The sequence below is a fragment of the Pseudoliparis swirei genome, chromosome 18 (genome assembly GCF_029220125.1).
Source record: "Pseudoliparis swirei isolate HS2019 ecotype Mariana Trench chromosome 18, NWPU_hadal_v1, whole genome shotgun sequence".
Classification (NCBI taxonomy): Eukaryota; Metazoa; Chordata; class Actinopteri; order Perciformes; family Liparidae; genus Pseudoliparis; species Pseudoliparis swirei.
The window spans coordinates 5,463,043-5,472,857 of NC_079405.1; the positions used below are offsets into that span (position 1 = coordinate 5,463,043).

Genomic DNA, 9,815 nt, shown 5'->3' on the forward strand with positions numbered 1-9,815 from the left:
ACGCACATCCACGTGAACACACACGCACACGATGTGCACACGCACAGCTGTCCACGGGGACACGGCAGACTTAATGGACCTACTGTATCAACAGACTGACGATACATCCACAAAGAGATTCCCACACAGTGCGTAAACACACGCTTACTAATGTACATACACACACCACGGCACACGGATCGTCAACACAGCACGTTCTGGGGGTTTTTTTCTTCAAGAAACTCCAATAGGCAAAAAAAAAAGAAGAAGGAAAAAAAGCCCAACTTGTGAAACGAGAGAGAGACACAGAGACGATTCGGAGACGATCCTTTTTTTCCCGTCGGGTTCCGGCTGGTCTTTATCCTAAACGCGTGGCGTGACTGGAGCAGCACTTAATGAAGAACCACTCGACACTCTTTTTTGACATATCACGGGGGCTCGGAGCGACATCGCCATTTGGAGCCGAAACGTGGAACTCTGTCTCGTTGTAAGCCTTTAAAAAAAGAAAGAAAAGAGAACACTAGAGACTCATTAGTTTTCATGCCCACACTTGAAGTCACCCTGCCCAAAGTTATTCTTTTGTTTAAAGCAGATGTTCTGAACGACGACTGCACCCACAGTGTTTTGGCGTCACCTTTACACTTTGAAGCCACGAGCCTGGCGATATTATTCAGACCAAAAGAAAAGATTCGGTGCCAAATGTAATAACGCCTCATGTTTCATTCATGTTAAATGCTCCTGCAAAGGCTATTAATAATACACACGTCATTGTACGGAAGAGATCCCATTTTAGATATGGCCTTTTTTTTTTGTACAGTGATGATCTATAGAGTGCCCACTATTCAGCCACTCAGAGATAAGTGGAGGCCAAATTGAACTGTAGCAGAAAGCTTTGAGTAATGACGCTATAAATCTGATCGTGGATTAGATTAGCCAAAAAAAAAACAGCCCCCCCCTCCCCCTTTCCCGCCTCATCAGTCATTGTTTACACATTTCGCGTGATACTTGAAATGCACCGAGTGTACCAGATATTAGGAACACCTGCTGCTCCTGGGAAGATTAAGTTAGATGAAGGCTTTAACGCCTCATTGATTTCTTTCAAAAAAATTCAAACGTAAACTGGAAATGAAGCTTGGGAAACGAGCTGGGGAGGATTTCTCACCTCGAGGAGGCATCTGACGTCGGATTAACAGCCGGTGTTCCTACTATTTTGTCCACACGGCGGCTGTATGATTAACGATACATGTATTTTGGAATCGACACTTGCATATATATACGATTCACAAATGTTTAAATTGAGAGTGCCATATCTAAAACTTTCAAACCGTCCTCACGGTGGAGAATCCAGTCGGAGGCGTCGCGTCGGGCCTTTTTGCTTTCGACGGTCCGTGTTTCAAGACGAGCTTCCCTCGGCGATCGAGGCGCTTTTTTTTCTTCATCGCTCCGCATTAAAGTCACGAGCGCCGCCCGTCGGTGTCACGGCGCTCGCCATCCCAGTATCGGTGGGGTTAATGTACTTCCCACAGGACCTCGACTCCACGCTAAGCTAGAAGAGAAAGACGATATATATAAATAATAAATGCATTTCCTGTTAAGTGTTGAAATGTGACGGAGGACTCATCTGTCTCAATGTGTGGTTTGATGATAATTTATAAATTGTGTTGTGCAATAAAACTGTCAGACATTTAAACGGTAATGTTTTTGTAAACTATATATTATTGTATAAATATTGTACATAAAAAACACTCCTATTTTGCAAGCAAAAAAGACTCACTTTGTACTGTTGTTATACATTAAATGCGCACCTGATGAAAATGATATCCGCCTGGTTTCTTTTGTGGTGATGAAAAAAAAAAAATCAGACTTGTTACTTCTGTTAAGAACTCATCGTCCAAGATGTTTCATTCGTATTAAAAGTATACTTCATCTGTAAAGCTTTGACCGATAATACTAGATTACATTAAACAGTTTAAAAACCCTGAAAGGGAATTATAATAAACTATGAGTCTGGCAAAAGAACAGTGTTATTGAGTGAGCCGCAATAATGAAATATATGATACTCATAAAAAAATGATGTACGTGTTGCTGTTAAAATATAGTTTTAAAGCATGTTGAATATTTTTTATTATAACATACTATACGTTTGTATATAATTATATATTTCTCAGGCTAAATGTCTGCTGCTGTCAGATTAACGTTGTTTCCGAGCCAATCGGAAACGCTGCCACACATAACTGGATTATCTATTCTTACTGTGTTGGAGGACCACTAGCATGCTAAATCGAGCATTAAACTACGATTTGTTCTTCATCAACGGGCTCTGAAGACAAAAACGATGATGTCAGAGATCACCCGAAACCCCGGGGGGCGTATACCGCTCAGCTTTGTACTGGGAAATGAACATAAGTGTTGGGACACATTCCCAAATGGCCCAACGGCGTCCTCAGAGCCGTGTTGTATCAAACTAAATAGTAACCCGAGTGCTTTCATCGCCATAACACAGGAGCATTGTTCATCCGTATCCAAGTTACGGTCGTAAATGAGCAAATTCGAGTATTCATTATTTATTTATGTGGAATAAAATAACCACCAGAATACTTTGTTGCCTCAATGTACATTTATTTTATTGAATTAAACACAATTCGTGGGACATAAGAGAAAATAATGATTGGTGGAATGAATGAGGTCGTTTTAGGAAAATTACAACCAACTCAGAAATGTATCAATCTGAAGCCGATGGATTATCACGATGTCACACATTCAAATTACAAGCTGCCTGTGAGGAGCAGGAAACTGATTGGACCTACAGGTGTGTGTGTGTGTGTGTGTGTGGTTCGCGTAGATACTGAAAAAGCCTCTTTTGAACTCAGACCTTGAGGGTTTTTCTCCACTGAAAAGATGTTTTTGTATTTCACAAGTATTTTGTTTTAAGTGGCCGCTCATTTCCAATAACTAACTCTGTGTGGTTGGCGTTGGCGCACGTCTGTCGGTCGGATTGCTTTACAGTGGTGCACAGCAGGGGGGCGCTGTATTTCCAAAACAATAAAGCTTTTTCCTCAGTCAGCAGAAGAAGCTGGAATGGACCAATCCGTTCCAGCTTGCGGATCTTCCTCAATGTGTTTCTATAGAACCTCAAGTATTCAGGAACGTAGACTTTTACTCTGGAAAACAGATATTTTTAAAAATCTTAATTTTGTTGTGTTGTATGTAATCAGAGATGTCTTCAACTCAAATGTGTGTCGACAAATGAAATGTGTTTTTTAATGTTGGCGAAGAGCAAAAGCCAATAATATTAACGGTATATTTGATGTTGACGTGTGCATCGAACACACACCTCGCTTTGGGAGGGAAGCACATTTGATATCAAAGCGGAGTTGAGCTTGAAATAAACAACAAAGAAATATCCTGGAGAAAATTAGCTTCCTTTTGAATAAAAAACACCAACAACAACATCACGCTGCGTGTAATGAACGGCCTCTCGGAAAGAAGAACGTTCACTCGGTGACAGGACTTGGATTGGCATGCAAGCAGCGCGAGCACCTCGCCACGAGGACTCAGGATTCATTATTCATGGTAAAACCTCGGGGCTCTGGGCAAGCGAAGCAGAGTGGGAGGAGGAGGAGGAGGAGGGCGGCTCCTGGAGCCCCCAGGCCTCTACCTGTCAGATCCAGGTGGGGGCGTCATCTAGGCGTCGAAGAGTCGTCTGTACACCTGCCATCGGCCCTCGTCTCTCCTCTCTTTGCTCGTCACTCAACCGACAGCACCCCGCACCCCCCCCCACACACACACACACACACACTCGTGTTATTAAGGGACGGACACAATAACAGGAACGCGTGTACAATGCAGTGTTGCTGAAAAACAAGTCAATTAAATTGTTGAGAGAACAATTAAGACGACTATTTGATTGAGATTTCCAAAATTCAGTCAGTCGTTGTATATTTTATGATTGTAAATTGAATCAGTTTTGGATTGCAGACAAAACAGAGCTCCCTCTGAACAGGTCTCACGCTGGATAAATAACATCAGCGATTAATTAAATCAGTCTCCGTGAAACGATCCCAGGTTTCACCCCGTGTGAGGATGCCGTCGCTTCCCTCGTCACGGGGATGTAAACTCACTGTCTGTGGGGTCCTCGACTGTCGGGTTGAATAAAAACAAACAATCTGAATCAACACAACAATACATCTGGGGAAAAAAATGATCATCACATTCATAGATAATTTAAATAATCATTAGCTTCAGCGCCTGAATGCACTCAAATCGCCCTCGCATACAATATGTATCATAAATGATGCATGTTTGCAGAAACTCAGAGGCTGCGCGGTGTGATCGCGCAGGACGGACGTGCAGTGCGGACGCCGTTCCTTATGGGCAGCGGTTCCTTTCCAGCGGTCAGTGGACGCAGACACACCGGATGTGTCAGATTTGCTTTCCCCTTCACTCCCACGACTGCACTCTCAAGTCTGGAATTCCCTGAAGCCGCGCTGGAGCGCAGCCTCCGGGCTGTTGGGCGTCCCGCTGCTTTAATTAAACGCAGGCTATCAGAGCGCCGCACCAACAAACCGCCCCTGGTGTGTTTGATCTGGTCAAGGACAAAAAGACAGCTGTCCAAAACCAGGTGAAAAAAACTATAGTAATCCGTGATGATAAAATATTCGCAAATGACCACCGCTCAGCCTCCATCAGCCTCCATCAGCCTCCATCAGCAACAACTTGTCTCAGGATTCATTGGATGAGGTCATCCATGACGGCATTTTATTCCCCCCCCCCCTGGTTGCTTTAGTCATTTCTCTTTTGTCCGGACTCCGGTCATAGCGGCCTTCACGGCCTCACACCAACATCTGTGTTCTCTTAAAATACGTGAAATGCATTCAGTGCCACAAAAAGATATTCAGCGTGCAGCAATAAAAAGGAAATTTTTTAATTGCTGCACCAGGAACATGTCCGGTCGGTCGGTGTGGACAGCGCTCCGGTCGAGTGGTGCCATCTTCTGGCCAAAGTTATCGTCACACGCAAGACTTGGGCACAGGCGAACTGAGACGAGAATGAGCCTTCGAGAGAGAGAGAGAGAGAGAGAGAGAGAGAGAGAGAGAGAGCTGTGAATATATGATGCAGGAAAAGGGCAAAGGGTAAGTGTCAGTGACAAAAGGTGTCTGTTTCAGCACTGAGGGCATGTGTGTGTGTGTGTGTGTGTGTGTGTGTGTGTGTGAGTGTGTGTGTGTGTGTGTGTGTGAGTGTGAGTGTGTGAGTGAGTGTGTGTGTGAGTGTGTGTGTGTGTGTGTGTGTGAGTATGTGAGTGTGTGTGTGTGAGTGTGTGTGAGTATGTGAGTGTGTGAGTGAGTGTGTGAGTGTGTGTGAGTGTGTGTGTGAGTGTGAGTATGTGAGAGAGTGTGTGAGTGAGTGTGTGTGTATGTGAGTGTGTGAGTGAGTGTGTGAGTGTGTGTGAGTGTGTGAGTGAGTGTGTGTGTATGTGAGTGTGTGAGTGTGTGTGTGTGAGAGTGTGTGAGTGAGTGTGTCAGTGTGTGAGTGTGTGAGTGTGTGTATGTGAGTGTGTGTGTGAGTGTGTGAGTGTGTGTGTGTGTGACATCTGCAGGGCCATGTGGTGGTCCTGTAGGTCCCGACACAGACATATGCAGTCCACAGCTTGGACCCTGAGACCGTGAAGAGAAACCCACACCGGGGACACGCCCTCCACACACGTTGTGTTTTTGGGAAGAAGTGACTTCATCAACACAGCCCTTCCTCTCTTCCTCTCTTTTACACTTTCTTTTGTCTGCTTTCCCGCTCTCTCTCTCTCCCTCTCTCTCTCTCAAGGGGCAGAGACCTCATGGCTCAGCCCAGAGAGGTAACGGTCAACATATGCTGCAGTTTGAAATCAAAATCCCCTCCCACTACTCCTCCCCCCCCCCTCACTTCTTCGCCTCCCTCTCCTGCGCTCATGAAATCACTTCAACACAGGCTCCCTTTGTGGGATTTATGGCACCTATTTTCAAAGCGCCTCAAAATGTGCAGGACAAACGCTTGTCTTGGTTTCATACAAGGGAGATATACGTTTTAAAGTGTTACGTTCATGAATAACAATCTGTGGAGCTGACATGCGTATGCTAGCTCATCATGCCGATACCGGCTTAACAGGAACAGATGTGGTTCACTTTGTATTGAGCTTCTACCGATATTTTTATTTTTTGACATCTTTTATCCGTTTCTCTCAGAAATGTGCCTTTATTGTTTTCTTACAACCGTAGCCATTAAGTTAGTGACAGTGTGGGCTCAAAGGGGGCGGGGCTTAGCAAAGGGTCAGTTGCTTTTTGCGTTCTCCTGACGTCAAAACAGAACAATGAGTCTTTGAAGGTAAATTGTTAACTATGAAGAGGGGGCGGGGGAGTCGTCTGCCAACAAAAGATTGTCACATTGGCAGAGTCGCCGTTTTTACAACTTCCTGTTCGATGCTTGCTGCCTGGGGGGGGGGGGGGGGGAGGACTCTTGCTCTCAGGCAGAAATGAAGAACTGCAAAACATTTTGAAGACACACAATTTAGAAACAGAGAAACTAAAAAAAGTTGCTGTCTCTCACGAGATACTGAACTTACATTTATCCGTAGGGCTGTAAGTTCTGTGGGCCAAACTAAACTGAGAGAAACACAGAGAATATACACTACCGTTCAAAAGTTTGGGATCACACAGACAATTTCGTGTCTTCCATGAAAAATCACACTTTTATTGATCAAATGAATATAAAATATAGTCAAGACATTGACAAGGTTAGAAATAATGATTAATATTTGAAGTATTAATTTTGTTCTTCAAACTTCAAGCTCAAAGGAAGGCCAGTTGTATAGCTTATATCACCAGCATAACTGTTTTCAGCTGTGCTAACATAATTGCACAAGGGTTTTCTAATCAGACATTAGTCTTCTAAGGCGATTAGCAAACACAATGTACCATTAGAACACTGGAGTGATAGTTGATGGAAATGGGCCTCTATACACCTCTGGAGATATTTCATTAGAAACCAGACGTTTCCACCTAGAATAGTCATTTACCACATTAACAATGTATAGTGGGTATTTATGATTAATTTAATGTTATCTTTATTGAAAAAACAGTGCTTTTCTTTGAAAAATAAAGTCATTTCTAAGTGATCCCAAACTTTTGAACGGTAGTGTAATCTGTGACATATTCATCTTTCAGTGGCACTGGGATGGCACTTATTGTGGTGCTTTTGTGGTTCGACTGAGTTAAGGAAGTGTTGCTTCCTGTGTTCTTGTTGTTCTTGGTTTACACTCTAGGTTGAAATGCACTTATTGGAAGTCACTTTGGATAAAAGCGTCTGCTAAATGACATGTAATGTAATGTAATCTAATTAGCTCTCCAGTTAGTGAGGGGGATCATTTAAAGGAGCTTACTGATTCGTCCACCAAGCCTCAGAGATCCTCGGGGTGTCCAATTAGCAGCTGAAAACTTCCATTACCACATCAGTGACATCAGACCATCAGTGACATTTTTGCCTCAAACATATCCAAGAAGTGAAATATTAGTCAGATTGAAGACAGACTGTTTCATCAGCACCGTTTGACAAGTTCTAACCAAGAAAGAAATGCCGTCGCTCATCGTTACTTGAACTGCGTGTGCTTAACAACCCAGTGCAACAGAATATTTGAGCAGCGCACAGCTCCAAGAAGGACTTTTACCAAACCCTTCCCATTGGGCCGGGAGCAAGTGGGCGGAGCTACAGAGGAGCGAGGCGACACACGCTGTTAATTGATGGATGGATATCATGATATTATTGGTTGAAATGAATTGGTTCTAGCTTATGTAAGCACACACCATGTTTTGGAAGAAAAGACGATTATAAGGAAATGTATCTTTTATATATTTCTTTAAACATTGTGTTAAATATTGCACAAGATGACCGGGGATGTGATCTAAAAAGTATATTCATCTCACCTTGAGAGCTTGATAGGACGTCCAATCATTTCACTTAGATTCAGTATTGATTCTCTTCTTTTTGTTAGAGCATTTGATTTATTGATTGCTGTCGGGATGTAATAATAATCTCAACAAATATTACAAAACGTGCTTTGAAAGATTACATTCCCAACCCTGTCGATCTTCCCCATTGGACGTACTGCACGTCACCACAAGCTGCTGGCGTTGCAGCTGTGAGTACTCACAACAGCCTTGTTCATTGTTTATGTTCATGATGATGATTTTGTTTTGTGTGCGTGTGTGTGTGTGTGTGTGTGTGGGGGGGGGGGGGGGGGGGGTGTTTGCAGACTTGCAGACTTCTGGAATGAGTGCTCATCGCTTAGGGATATATTTATATGTTTTATTATAGCATGCTGTTACTGGTTTCTCCACTTTTATCAACTCCAGCTTTAAGAAACCAATCAACTGACTGATCAACACCCCGGCTGGAGTCTAAACGATGCCCGGGACGCTGGCGGTGCTTTATGAATCTGATTTTAATGGCCCGTGTCCTCGGAAAACAGGTTGTTGCATCGATGTGTTTATCTCAGTTTGTCAATGCTAAATATTTGAGATCAAAAGCAGGTGTGCATTTAAATAATTAATTCAGAATAATCTTTGACTGTAAAACAGAAAAGTAAAAGAAATGTGCATGTTGACAGAATGTTTGGCAACCGCTCCGCATGTGTGTCTTTAAAGTGCAGGGTAGCTCTGAAGGGACTCGTAGTGAGAAACTACAAAAGGCGCCACACTTCTCTTTTGATATTTAATCCGGTCGCCTATGTACTCGTGAGACGCTCCATCACACGTTTCAGAAAGCACTTAATACTCAAATCTGGTTAAAACACGTTTGCGAGCTCAGCAGAAAATGCGCAGCGCCGTCAGAACTCCTCGACAACACCAGCGGATATATACGCCGAGCGGTGGACCGTTACTGAAGACACAGTACGGAGGCCATGTTTTGAACCTCCGTAAGCTGCAACAGATGTGCAGAGCAGTCAACATACTATAAACAAATAAAGCCGTAGGAGGCCCGGCCCACAGGCCTTAAATCACAGGGAGCCAGTGGGAGAAATGTTTCCCAGATCTGTTTTCTGGAAGGTCGCAGGAGGGATGCATTCGGTGATGATTTGTTTTCCTGAGCGGTGACCATGACGAGCTGCTCTGTGACGCTTCACGCCAAACGCTGTCACGCGGGAGGACGTGTTCCTTCCTGACATGACATTATTACATCACGTGTCATTTAGCGGACGCCTTTATCCAAAGTGACGCACGACAAGTGGATTCAACCATGAGTCCAAACTCAGAACAACAAGAATCAAGAAAGTAACATTTATTCAAGAAAGCCAAACTACAAAAATACCATAAGTAATACCATAAATAATAAAATAAGTAATACCATAAGTAATAAAATAAGTAATACCATAAGTAATACAATAAGTAATACCATAAGTAATACAATAAATAATACCATAAGTAATAAAATAAGTAATACCATAAGTAATAAAATAAGTAATAAAATAAATAATACCATAAGTAATACCAAAAGTAATAAAATAAGTAATAAAATAAGTAATAAAATAAATAATACCATAAGTAATACAATAAGTAATACCATAAGTAATACAATAAATAATACCATAAGTAATAAAATAAGTAATACCATAAGTAATAAAATAAGTAATACCATAAGTAATACAATAAGTAATACCATAAGTAATACAATAAATAATACCATAAGTGGTGGAAGATGTAGAGACTGTCTGCTGTCCTGATGTCAGTGGGGAGCTCGTCCACCAATGAGGAGCCAGGACAGCAAACGGTCTGGATTGTGTTGAGTCCTTAGCTCCCAGGGACGGAGTCACA

The 9,815-nt window shown here is 42.8% G+C and overlaps 1 protein-coding gene across 3 annotated transcripts in view; it reads left to right on the forward strand.

Moving 5' to 3' along the window:
- LOC130208956 (plexin-A2-like) overlaps positions 1-771 on the forward strand; it is an 89,122-nt gene extending 88,351 nt beyond the window's left edge. For all 3 annotated transcript variants that reach the window (XM_056438417.1, XM_056438419.1, XM_056438418.1), the window contains one exon: positions 1-771. This exon is cut by the window's left edge and continues 178 nt beyond it. The gene's annotated coding sequence lies outside the window, so the exon portion shown is untranslated.
- Positions 772-9,815: the final 9,044 nt, after the last annotated feature.